Raw genomic sequence first — 13,665 nt, 5'->3', positions numbered from 1 at the left:
GTGAGGTACCACAAGGGGCGGTATTGGAGAGGACACCATTACTGGTGGGGTATTACAGAAGGTAGTTTTTGGAGGGGCTCAACATTTACTAGTGGGGTACCAAAGGGAGCAGTATTGGAGGGGTCACCGTTACTAGTGGGGTACCACGGGGGCAGTATTGGAGCCTATACTTTTTAATATATTACCTGGTAAAAGGATTGTACAGTAACATATTGATATTTGCAGATATAAAATTATGACGACATTACCACGAGAGGACTCAAGGTGGTTGCAAGAGGATCTGGATAGGTTGGGGGTGGAAAAGGGAGAAATTTTCGTCTCTCAAAGGCTATGCACATTGGTACTCTAAATGGCAAACCACTGGGGTACACTGACATGGAGAAGGACTTGGGGAACCTTAGGTAGAGAAGGCAGTAAAATCACATTACATAATTTAAGAAAACATTACCTTCAAGGGGTTGGGGGGGGGGGGGGGTGGACATTGTCTCCCTTCAGCCTAACCTACTATGTTACGATGTTCTCTCCATATATATATGATTTGAACTCAACATTGTAGGAGTCGTCTGATCCTTAATTATAACGTATTTAACATTTTTCTTTTCTACAGTGACCACGGTCATATTTTTATCAGTGCTTTTGTATATGTATTTTTGTTCCCCATCTTTGATTTAATTCATGTGTAGCTTTGACCTGCATTGCCACTTTTGTAAATCTGAATTGTAGATGCAGCCTTGCGACCATTTTTTTGTACAGTACATGGAATAAAAAGTAAGCAAGTTTGTAAAAAGTCTTAATTAAAATCATCCTACCACGTTGTGCATGCAGCTTCAATGTAGAGCCATGTGTTGTCATGGCTACAGACCACTAACACACCTCCTGCAGTCATTTATTACTCTTCCACCTGCGCCTCATTGCTGATCTTAGGACAGTAGGGGAGCGGTTAGACGGTAGGAAGTAACATATCACTGCAGTATCAGCGGAAGCAGGGGTGGTTTGTGTTTGGAGTGTGCGGTGCATGACACAGGGATGCAAGGAACCTCCGAGCAGCCTTTTATTGGTCAGATCTATCGATCAAACCATCCCAACTTTCAGTGTTGATAGCTTCCCATTCTTCATTTAAGTATTAAAGCTTTTGGTTCTTTTATAACTTGATGCAGATGTCTGCCCCTCTTCTCTATATATGTTACATGACAGGTTAGCCTCACCCACAGGTGCAGAACCACCTTACTGCATGTCAGCCGCACGGGGCAACAGATGACCTCTTTCCTTAGTAGTCATGTAATAAATTCTAGAAACTAAATCCCCTGCTCTGCCCGGCTGCGCCTCTGCACCCTGCGGCCACGGAGGATGTGTTCTTGGAATCAAATCCCTGCTAATGAATATCATTTGTTAAAGTTGTGCTTTCTCCTCCTTTCGGTGGCATTGTGCAGCCCGGACGCTCGTGACCCTGTTTTGCAGCCATGCCCATCATCTCTGTACCCCACATAGCTGAAACTACTGTATGCGACAAGTAATACACATCAGGTTATTGTTCTGGGAGCCTCGTTTTACTTTTAGATACACACTGCTCCTGAGACTCGTGTTGTAACAACTGGCCTCTGCCACAAGTGACAGGTATGCCACGGACAGGATGCCTTATGGGAAGGAGCCAATGAGAAGCGCATACAGTAGGTGGAGGCTGAGCAGTCAAGTTACTGTCTAAGTGGCACCATGCACAACATGCAGAAAAGAATGTGCTCCCGAACTTTAGTTGGTGTTCAGTTATTGTCTCTGCTTGTAATCTGGTTACTTGGAAGCCCCAACTTCTATTCTACGGTTCCTGATTTCTCTGCTTACGGAGGGGAGTTTCGCAGTTATCTGGAACCACCCTTTATATTACTCCACTGTTACTATTCGCTCTTTTTATTCTTCTTACTGCAGCCAGTTCTTTGGAATCCACCGATGTTTTATATCCAGTAACTAAATTGATACTCAAAATGTGTCCTATTAGTGACTAGTTTTTATTGTGTAAGTTCAAATAAAAGTGTAAACACCTTTAGGGCTTATTCAGATCTGCGTATATCGGTTGGGTTTTCACGCCCCGGCTGATATTTGCTGCCCCTCTCTGCAAAGGAAGGAGGCGGGATGGGATGGGAGCAGTGCACTGAGTTTCCGCCCCTCGCCACTGTTTGCAATGGGAGGGCCGGAACGGGGGCAGAGCTAAGTTCCGTCTCACCTCCTCCCCTTGCAAATAGTGGCGAGGGGTAGGAGCTAAGTACACTGCTCCCGGTCTGGCCTGCCTCCTCCCTCTGTAGAGAGGGACAGCGTATATCAGCTGGGCGTGAAAACCCAACCGATATAGGCACATCTGAATAAGCCCTTAGTCAAATGAGAGTCAACATAAAAATGAATGTAAGACACCTTGCTATTGCTGCACATACTGCACATCAGATCAAGAAACGGACAACTCGAATACACCATAAATGGGCAGTGATATCTTTACAGCTACAGATCTTGCTGAGACAGGTGGCACTTTGGAGCTATTATTGCATCTTCCTTATTTGCATATTACCCAGAGGAGCATGAATGGCCTTTTGAGTCTCCTCACTCACCATCTAGGTTCTCTTCCTAAGGAGAAAAGATAGCGTTTCAGACAACAGTTCGGCACAAACCAGCCAAGAAACTATACAAATTCAGCATATTGACTTTCTACCACGGTAGGTATTATCAGGAGAATAATGGCTGAAGCATAAAGAAAACTACAACTGCAGAGTGAGTTTTAATGGGACAGATGAGATCCAACGACTAAGGTCTTTAAGCCCCATCCCCACGCCCCAACAAAATCCAAGCGGACCCTGGGAGCGGCTGAGTCGTCATGTGCACAATGGACAGCACCTCACTGCCTACTGCATCTTCTGGACTCTGTACGGCAGGTCTCGGAGCTTCAGTGCCTGACATGGAGCAGCTGGAATAGGTAAGTCTTTAATTTTATTGTTTTTTGTTTTTTTGAAGTCCTGGAAAAACCCTGAAACATGTACCCAGCTTTAGCATAGCTGTGATAAATGTTCTTTTTTTTCTTCTACTTTTTTCCTTTGGTGGAATCATTTCCCAGGGTGAATACATAGAATGCTTTCAGAAAATAAAGCACCACTCCAGTGAAAAACGCATTGTTCTATCCCTGCCCCCTCACCTGGTTGCCTTTCTCATGCTGGAGTTCTCTTGGATATTGCAGTCATGAAGCACAACCCTCTGTTTGATCAGGCACCAGCTTAAGAATTTTTTTTTAACTTTGTTTCACATCTATCCCATGATGCATCAGTACAGCATTAGCTAAGGTTATACCCTTGTCAGGACTCAAACCCGCGACCTGTTGTTCCCCACGCAGCAGTCCTTTCAACTGAGCTGCCCAGGCTGTTGGACAGCTCCCCTGCCTAAACCATGCTTCAGTTTTTTGCTCCTACTACCTAGTTCCTGACTTGGTTCCACCCTGCCCTAATTAGAGACACTATATAAACCTGGCCTTGTTCTTCCCATCCGTGCATATTTATTGTGCCTGGAGGATGAGCTGTGATTGCCTCTATTACAGCTATGGGACAGGCACTGTATGATCATCACCAGTAGTTGTGAGAAGACATGGACTGAAAGTCAATAGTTTCAGACCACATAACCCCAAGTACATTTGAGCTAGTCAGGATATTGAGATCATAGGAACTAAGGGAACTGCATAATGGAGAACTACATAATAAATGAAAAAATATCCCAGGAGTGGCCTTTTAACTGCCTCGGGGGTTTATTTTATCTTCTTCTCTGGTGGAGTAGCTCAATTGGGGGGCATCCAGTGTAAATCCCTTTCTACCTACGTGCCACACATATAAATCTGTTAATAACAATGAGCCGCCCCTAAGACTCCTATATATGCTTTGTCATTTGTATGTGACGAGAACTGACCGTTGGAGCCACACCTAGGAGGTCTGAACTCTTATTAGAGCTTATATTTATGAATTTTCTTTATTGGTGGGCATGAGTTATAGTTTTAGTTGGTAATTTTAATAGTATATAATAAAATTATTGGTTTTTATTAACTTAGGTGCCTTTTGTATGCATTATTTTTGTTAACTGGTCCAAGGTCTACTGATGTTCATGTGATGGTATGTATCACCTGTTGGACATTCCCACCCCCAACAGACGAGAGAACTCTACGGCCTCATGTCCACGGGCAAATTCGGATTTTAAATCCGCAGCGTTTTTCCTGCACGTGGATCCGCGCCCCATAGGGATGCATTAGACACCCGCAGGTAGTAAAATACCTGCGGATGTCATTTTTCCCTGCAGGCGCCGGTCCCGCGTGCAGGAAAAAATCCGGACATGCTCCATTCAGGCGCGGGTCTCCTGTGGGGACCCGCGCCTGAATTAAACTCACCTGCTCCGGGTGATGCAGGTCTTCCTTCCTTCGCGGCCGGAAACTTCTTTCTTTAGCCCGGCGGATGTGTCCGGCGCGTGCGCGCGGCACGCAGCCGACGTGCCGAGCACATCCGCGGGCGGAAGAAAGAAGATCCGGCCGCGACGGAAGGAAGACACGCACGGACCGCTGCGGGTAAGTTTATTCTGATTTTTTAGCATCATGTCCGCGGGGCAGGAGGGACCCGCTGCGGATTCTCCATGGAGAATCCGTAGCAGGCCTGATTTTCCCTGTGGACATGAGGCCTACATGTGCAAAAAGTAAGAAGATGGCTATCTTTCTCTTCCACACACCTCCAGCATATAGGATCAATTTTAGGGATGAGAGCATGTAGCTGTGAAGGAACCCAGTACCAGCCAGATGGAATCTTAAAGCCCGCCTCCTGTGGTAGTGAACTGAATGAGGACCTATGAGTAGAGATGAGCGAGCGTACTCGGAAAAGCACTACTCGCTCGAGTAATTTGCTTTATCCGAGTATCGCTGTGCTCGTCCCTGAAGATTCGGGTGCCGCTGCGGCTGACAGGTGAGTTGCAGCGGGGGGCAGGGGAGAGCGGGCGGGAGAGAGGGAGAGAAAGATCTTACCTCCGTTCCTCCCCGCTCTCCCCTGCAGCTCCCCGCTCCGTGCCGGCACCCGAATCTTCAGGGACGAGCACAGCGATACTCTGATAAAGCAAATTACTCGAGCGAGTAGTGCTTTTCCGAGTACGCTCGCTCATCTCTACCTATGAGCCAATACAAAGACTTGGTATCTTTTGTGCTGGCATAAAGGTCCTTTAAAACAAGCTGATTATCGTTTGGATGATCGAGTGACCATTAGCTCATTCAGTCTCGTGCAGATAAATCGTTGGCTTGATCATTCAGAATCATTCAGTCTTTCACATACGTGGATACAGAGAGTGAATGAGCGCTATTTAAACCGAACAAGCCCCCAATGATTTTTATACCTGCATCAATTGAATGACGAACGAAAAGTGAACAATTCTCGTTTAGTCGTTGGCCCGTGTTTAGGCTGAACAATTATTGTTGACTTTCACTCGTTTGAACGAGAATCATTCTGTCTAAAAACACCTTAAGAGTCAAACTGAATCGGCTACCCACTGCAAGAGATAGTGGGGTAGCTCCTCTGGGTGATTGAAGTAGGAGATGGATAGTATAGAGTGTATCAGAGCTGAAGCAAAGGCTTTCAAGCATCTATGCATCTCGTATGAAAGTGGATCTAGGTGTTGTGCTGAGAAAGTGTCTCAGTTTAAAGGCCCTTCACCTTCCTAATGGTTTTTGATCTGAGGTGGCCTTGAGTGATTTATGATTAAATATTGGGTCTTCTAATGCCGGGCAGAAGTAGGGATTACCCTAAATTGGGGATAATGGAGAGGGAAAAGTAAGGGAGCATACCCATGTGCTAGAGGAGCTTGTGAACCATATAATGAGATATGATTTAGAAGTTCCTTGGTGAGATGACTCTAACCAACATAAAGCAGAACTTTGAAGCATTTTACAAAACTATTCCATCTGCACTCAGGGTTTTTACTTGTGGTAGCACCAATTTAGGATCTGTGACAGGTGGGAAGCAAGATCATATCTTCTAAAATCCAGGAGGCCTATTCTTCCTCCATTCTTTGGCTTGCACAGTATGAAGTCCTGGAATTCAATTCATAATGAGGCCATCTTCCGTATACAAGTCATATTTTTTTCTTGATCACATGATTACCTTTATTAACCCCTTAGCAACCAAAGACTTATATTGACGTCCTGGGTGCACAGGGTTTGTATCGAGCAGGAGAGGGGGCAAGGTGCACTCCATACCCAGCCCCAACAGCTGCGATCATCGTAAATATCTGTCATGACTATTACCACTTTAAGTGCTGCTGTCTATTCTAACAGCAACCTTTAAATTCCCTGATTGTCATTTGTAGTTTCGAACATCCCCCTTCAACCCGTGTTGAGATTGTGAGTTACCATTTGAGAGTCATGGGAGCCGGGGGTCTTCTGAAGACCCCAAGGCTGCTATGTATTTCCTGCCATGTAGAATGCCTGCAGAAAGACCATATACTGCGATTTTAAAATATTACAGTATATTCTATAAGCAATCACAAGGACAAGACTCCTATGGGGACCAGAAAAAAATGTAAAATTTTTTTGGGGGAAAACAAAGAATATTAAAGGTTTAAAAAAAGCCTTTTCCCGTATTTATAACCTAAATATATATATATATGGTAAGACAGTGTTCATAAAGTTCCAATCTATCAAAATAATGCATTATTTTGAAGGTTGTCAGAAAAAAACTGCACAACGTCAGAACTGCATTTTTTTTTTAGTCACCCGCTCTCCAAAAGAAAAGGTTTATAAGAAGCCGTCAAAAAGTTGTATATTTCCCAAAATGAAAGCACAGGTTGTCCTGCAAAAAACAAGCCCTCAAACAACCCTGTCAACATTATGGTGGTCAGATGGTGACAACAGAAAAAATATTTCTTTTAACATATTTAATTTTTTTTAAGTAGTACATAAAAAAAATAAATTTGGTATTGTTGTTATTGTACTGGCCCGCAGAATAAAATTGTGTCATTTCTGCCACATTTTACACACCTTAAAAACAAAACCTCTTTCAGAGATGGCACAATTGTGTTTCTCCCCCCCCATTACGCATTGTTACGTCTGCAAAGGACTGCTGGATCTGCAGACATGCACAATAGCTGCTCACAGTGCGGCGGCCAAAACAAACTGACGAATAATAAATGGGAAGTCTTTCCCTAAATACGTAATCAACAAGGGAAAGGGCCCTGCCTGACACGGCAGACCGATAGATGCGGGCCTGCACTTGTTCCTAGGACCTAAGTAACCCTACTTGGCCATACTGATAAAAGACAAAACAAAATAAAACCCAGCACTTGGCTTTAGTAAAATAAGCCGTAGCACCCAGAGCCATCCAGAGTGAGGAACAGCAGACACCACGCTGTCTATGGGAGCCACTAACTGCTAGCTCAGACAGTGCGCAAATAATAATTTACAGCACCTTGGCCTCCTGTCCATCCCAGCTAAATATCCAGCTCATCATCCACAGATGTGAGCACAGTGCATCACACCTACTGAGCTAGAAGGCGCAGAACCATGTCTAAAACCCGCAACCTAGCAGCAATCCCTGCACTGCTGCAACGCACATCTCTTAGAACTTTTTTTATAGTTTTCCGTATGTTCTATGGTATATTAAAAAGTGCCACTGAAAATACAACTCGTCCTGCACAAAACGCCCTTAGGCAGCTACATCGATGGTTAAGAGTTATGATTTTTTGAAAGTGAGGACAAGAAACCAAAAACGGGGGTGCAGTGACCTTCCATTTGCCATTCTAATATTTACCTGCATAGATGCCATATCAATTCAATATGCAAATGAAAAGATGGAACAAAGCCTCTACAGCAGGTTTCTAGCTTGGCTAGTGAGAGGCTTATATACATGGATTGTTAAGGGTATTGTTTCTCCTTAGGGAGAGCACCTAGAAGGTGTGAGGAGGCTTATAAGGCCATCCATGCTCCTCAGGGAAATATAAAAAAACAATCACAGAAAATGGCTGTTACTGAGTGAGGAGTGCATATAGATGCATCCTCTCACCATCCAGGTAGCTGACTACTAAATGAGGGAGCGATTTACACCTGTGCAGGACACCGATGAGACTGCCACTCTCACTGCCTCTTGATAAAGGGGGGGGGGGGCTGCTTGGCGTACACTGTATGGCGAGGTGGAGAGTGAGGGATGCTATACACATAGACAATGGTCAGACATTTAGCCGTGTGATGGCAGAAACAGTATGACTGCAGGAGCGGTTTATGATGGCTAGCAGGGATTGCAGTCAGTAGGTCAGGGAGCATGTTATCAGGCGGAGTACAGGGGGGTTTGTTTAGGGAATTCGGTATGCCTCCCTGAAGAGGTGCGTTTTTAGAGCACGCCTGAAGTTCTGTGAGTCCTGGATTGCTCGGGTAGCCTTTGGTAGTGCGTTCCAGAGGACCGGTGCTGCTCTGGAGAAGTCTTGGAGGCGGGAAAGAGAAGTTCGAATTAGAGGGGCTTGCAGTCTAGTTTTGTTAGCAGAGTGGAGAGCCCGGGCTGGGTGATGGATTGAAATGAGGAGGCAATAAAGGGTGGCGCTGCACTGTGGAGGGCTTTGTGGATAGAGGTAGCGAGTTTAAATTGAATTCTGTATTTAACGGGCAGCCAGTGCAGTGACCGGCACAGGGCAGAGGCGTCCGAGTAGCGGCTGGACAGGAAAATAAGCCTGGCTGCCGTATTCAGGATGGATTGGAGAGGGTAGAGTCTGGTGCAGGGGAGGCCGATCAGCAACGAGTTGCAATAATCGAGTCGGGAGTGGATGAGGGCAACAGTAAGCGTTTTTAGCGTGTCCACAGTGAGAAAAGAGCGGATTCTTGCGATGTTCTTGAGGTGCAGCTAACATGTTCGGGCCAGAGATTGGATGTAGAGGGTAAAGGAGAGATCTGAGTCGAATATGACCCCAAGGCAGCAGGAATGCTGTCTGGGAGTTATGGTGGAGCCACAGACTGAGATGGAGATGTCATTATCAGGTCGGTTAGTAGAGTGCGGAAACACCAGTAGGTCAGTTTTAGAGAGGTTCAGTTTTAGGTAGAGAGAGGACATAGTGTTAGAGACAGCGGACAGACAGTCAGTGATGTTTTGGAGGAAAGGTGCAGAGATATCATGGGAAGAGGTGTATAGCTGGGTGTTGTCAGCATAGAGGTGGCACTCTAGAGGCATTGTTCCATCTTTCCCTTCCACCTCTCCACCCCTATTTCATTACTTAGTTTTGACAATGTTCCTCTCTATCTCTCTCTGGTTGCCTGCCCCCAGTTACTAGTTTAAACACTCCTCCAACCTTCTAGCCCTCTTCTCCCCCAGCACAGCTGCCACCTTCCAATTGAGATACAGCCAACAGCAAAGTCAGCCCAGTTCTCCAGAAACCCAAACCCACCCTTACTACACCAACTCTGGAGCCACTTGTTTACCTCTCTAATCACCCACTGCCTTTCTGATTTGCCAAATGGGACAGGTAGTATTTCAGAAGACACACTTCTAGAGGCTCTTGCCCTAAGCTGCTTGCATCCTAGTTCCCTGAAATCATATTTAAGGACCCTCCACCTCCCTCTAACTTTCTCACTGGTGCCAATGTGTACCATGAACATTGGATACTCACACCGTTTGATCCTGGTCTTTGTGGCAGAAATCAACTACTCCAATACCAGGAGAAAGAGAAAAAAATGGATGTGTGCCTCTAGCTGTGAATTGTAGGTCACTACTAGAGGTACTAAGGAAGACTGCAAGGAAACTCCAACATACCCTACACAAGGATGACCGTCTGACCACCATATTCCTGGACCCTCTGCTTCTGTGTTACAGGCAACCTCCTAAATTGAGGAACTTTATAATCAGGAGTACATTGTCCTCTGACACACAAAAAGGAACTTATCCCTGAAATGTTAGGAGCTCCAAGACCAGCTGACATGTACGGACCGTGGACAGTATACAGGCCCCCAACACACGGAATTACCTGTGGCAAACCATTTTTGCGGTCAGACATAGCATAGAACAGATGAGTTATCATACTGAAGGGCAACGTCAAGTCACAGCACCACAGAAGAATTTGAGTGTAAGTTTATGGCCATGTTTGATACCCTCAATTCTTGGGAATTCTTACATAAGTGGGGAATATTAAAGGTCTGAAGGACGTCAAGACGGAGATTCCATCCAATAGGTGGTGCTGTTGAGATAGTATTTCTATCTTCTTATGTGTGCGTTTAGTGATGAGACATCATAAAACTGTGGCATTCCTCAGCTCTGTGGACTGATTTAGTGTTTGTGTCTCTGATCAGACTGTTTTGTATTTTTTTTTTTAAGTCTCACATTTCTGTGTGTGAACATTTATTTAGATCAAGAGGAATGTGTTCCGCTCCCCTCTGCATCTGTATGTTATAATTATGTGCCATCCAAACTAGTTTCATTCATTAGCCTGACGAAGGGGGTGAGATCCCCGAAAGCTTTCTCTAACATCATGTATGTCTGTTGGCCATTAAAAGGTCTCATATCTACAAGATTGCTTGATTTCTCTCACTGAGAACAATCACACATCGCTCGACTGGCTAACGCACTACCAAACTTTTTTTTCATTTTACCAGATGCAAAAGTACAGTAAAATACGGCGGTGCGTGTGCAAAAAAGCATAGTTTATTCCATAGTTCAGTACTCGGGTACGTGCAAATGTGCTGACGCTCTGTTGAAGCCAGCCTTAATCTCATATGCTCAATGGATTGTAAAATACACATAATTTCAAAGCAAAAGCAAAATCCTTCTGTCCACTATATCCAATTGGTTCCTAGGTAAACTTCACATCAAAACTACCTGGATTTTCTTTGCAATAAATAGGCAAATAAAGTGTGAGATATTTTACTCCCTTTAACCCTGTCCCAAAGTTATCATAACAACTTGATTGATCAAATAGATCAAAAGTTTATGGAAAGCGCCAAGAAAGAAATGGTTCATGCTCACCTGGTGTGGACCCTTGGACCCTAAGGGTCTCCCAATGCGTTACCTGTAGTACATCAGTCAATGATTGGTCAGATGCTTTTAGCATCCACCTGAACAGGAGAAGAGCCGCAGGGGTGCTGGGGGCCCTCTGAATGGAAAAGAGAAAATAGTAAACGAATCCCGCTCTCCTAGGGTGAGTGTGGAAGGAATTCAGGATAAACAATAAGCTTTCTGGCTTGATAAAGGTGCCTGCGCGAACCGAAATGCGTTGCCATCTGTTGCTTCTCCTGGTGAGAAGATTCCTATTCCTATCACCATTGCAGCCTATGTGTGGTTTCATCAGTAGGAGGGGCTTCTGTTGGTACATATCCCCCTCCTCCAAAGTAATCTCAAAGAGTAGATCCGCGCCACCACACAGGGATCCGAAATAGAAAATAAGGGGGTTTTTTACTCACCTGGTGCAAAGCGGGATCTCCACCCCAGGGAGAATGACTCGCTTACACCGATGATCCCCGCTCACCTGTAGAACTATAGATGTTCTTCCTGTGCAAGATCCCCAGGAATCCTCAAAAAGAGGAGATGCAGCAGTAGGAAAAAACCCCAGTGGGTGATGCACCACACAAATGGGGAGGAAAGTGAGCAAAACTATGATAGAAAAATCCTCCTGCGCTCTTTAACGGGGATTATTTGCAATCCAATAAGGGAAACTATAAAGTCCCCACAATAGGGAAAATATATTTAATTGTACAATTGTACATAAAACATATATAACATGAAAAAGTCCTGCAACGCGTTTCGGCACTAATATCAGTGCCTTTTTCAAGCATGACAAATTAAAATAAACATCACTATTTATAGGGTTACTTACATTTCATGATGACGGAGTCCGGAGTCTGCCTCGTGGGACGCCAGTCTCTCCCTTGCTGACGTGTTAGTCAGGCGTCGGGTGATTGAGTATGACGGTACGGTGGAGTTACGCCATTAACGCAGCTAGGTATAAAGCTACGCAACTTACGTAGCAATGTCCGTACGTGCTGAGATCCAGACTCCGGATTTCATGGTAACGGAGCCCGGGGTCTGCATCGTGGGACAGCAGTCTCTCCCTCGCTGATGTATTGATCAGGCGTCGGGTGATGGAATATGACGTTACGGTGGAGTTACGCCATTTACGTAGCTACGTATAAAGCTACGCAATTAACGTAGCGGTGTCCATACGTGCTGAGATCCGGACTCCGGCTAATGGAAAGTACATTAAAACTATGCTAAATAGCAGTGTACCTACATTATGTAAAATGAATTATTGAATATTATTAAAATACATTTTTTCAAAGCTTTGTTCATAAAATTTCAAAAAGTTAAACATTAATGGATTCTCCTCTATATCCATGTTTATACTGCATAATGAATATGGCATTATTCCTATTTTAACCAATAACTATATGAATAAATATGAAGGAAAATTTCTTAACAATAAATATACTAATAAAAAGGAAAATATATACATACCGAACCGCTATCATAATTTACATAATCTCTTATCTACCAAGTGGTAATTAAAAACGACTGTTATCTTACTACAAATTAATATTCTCATGCAATATAGTATCTCTCATATTTTTTCCAACACCTCATTTAACCCAACCGGCACTAACGAATCCATTCTATAAATCCAGAACATTTCTCTGGCTTTGAGTTGTGCAAAGGAATGACTACAGATATGTTCTAATGGTGTGATGAGTAAATCTTTGGGATTTTTTTGATGTTCCATTGCAAAATGCCGTGAAACGCTATGTTTCATGTAACCCATAGATATATTGAATCGATGCTGGTTTAGTCTAGAGCTTAAAGTGTTGGTAGTGCGACCAATGTATTGTAATCTACATGGGCATTCTATTAAGTAGATTATAAAACGGGAGCAACAATTAAGGAATTGGTTTATTTTTATATTTTTCTTTTGTCTCTTGCAATAAACCTCTTTCCTTCCTTGTCCAATACTGTTGCAACACTTGCAGCGCTTTCTTCCTTAATTCCTTAATTGTTGCTCCCGTTTTATAATCTACTTAATAGAATGCCCATGTAGATTACAATACATTGGTCGCACTACCAACACTTTAAGCTCTAGACTAAACCAGCATCGATTCAATATATCTATGGGTTACATGAAACATAGCGTTTCACGGCATTTTGCAATGGAACATCAAAAAAATCCCAAAGATTTACTCATTACACCATTAGAACATATCCGCAATCATTCCTTTGCACAACTCAAAGCCAGAGAAATGTTCTGGATTTATAGAATGGATTCGTTAGTGCCGGTTGGGTTAAATGAGGTGTTGGAAAAAATATGAGAGATACTATATTGCATGAGAATATTAATTTGTAGTAAGATAACAGTCGTTTTTAATTACCACTTGGTAGATAAGAGATTATGTAAATTATGATAGCGGTTCGGTATGTATATATTTTCCTTTTTATTAGTATATTTATTGTTAAGAAATCTTCCTTCATATTTATTCATATAGTTATTGGTTAAAATAGGAATAATGCCATATTCATTATGCAGTATAAACATGGATATAGAGGAGAATCCATTAATGTTTAACTTTTTGAAATTTTATGAACAAAGCTTTGAAAAAATGTATTTTAATAATATTCAATAATTCATTTTACATAATGTAGGTACACTGCTATTTAGCATAGTTTTAAT

The 13,665-nt window shown here is 43.4% G+C and overlaps 1 long non-coding RNA gene across 1 annotated transcript; it reads right to left on the bottom strand.

The window, feature by feature from the left end:
- Positions 1-1,925: 1,925 nt before the first annotated feature.
- On the bottom strand, positions 1,926-11,881 carry LOC136593685 (uncharacterized). Its single transcript, XR_010788297.1, has 3 exons — positions 11,827-11,881; positions 10,980-11,106; positions 1,926-2,607 (listed from the first exon to the last, which is right to left on the bottom strand). It is a non-coding gene; the product is annotated as an uncharacterized lncRNA (long non-coding RNA).
- Between the last annotated feature and the right edge of the window lie 1,784 nt (positions 11,882-13,665).

Source organism: Eleutherodactylus coqui, unplaced genomic scaffold (genome assembly GCF_035609145.1).
Source record: "Eleutherodactylus coqui strain aEleCoq1 unplaced genomic scaffold, aEleCoq1.hap1 HAP1_SCAFFOLD_71, whole genome shotgun sequence".
In the NCBI taxonomy this organism is placed as follows: Eukaryota; Metazoa; Chordata; class Amphibia; order Anura; family Eleutherodactylidae; genus Eleutherodactylus; species Eleutherodactylus coqui.
Note: the sequence above shows the minus strand (reverse complement) of the source record. Positions and strands in the feature narration are given on the sequence as shown.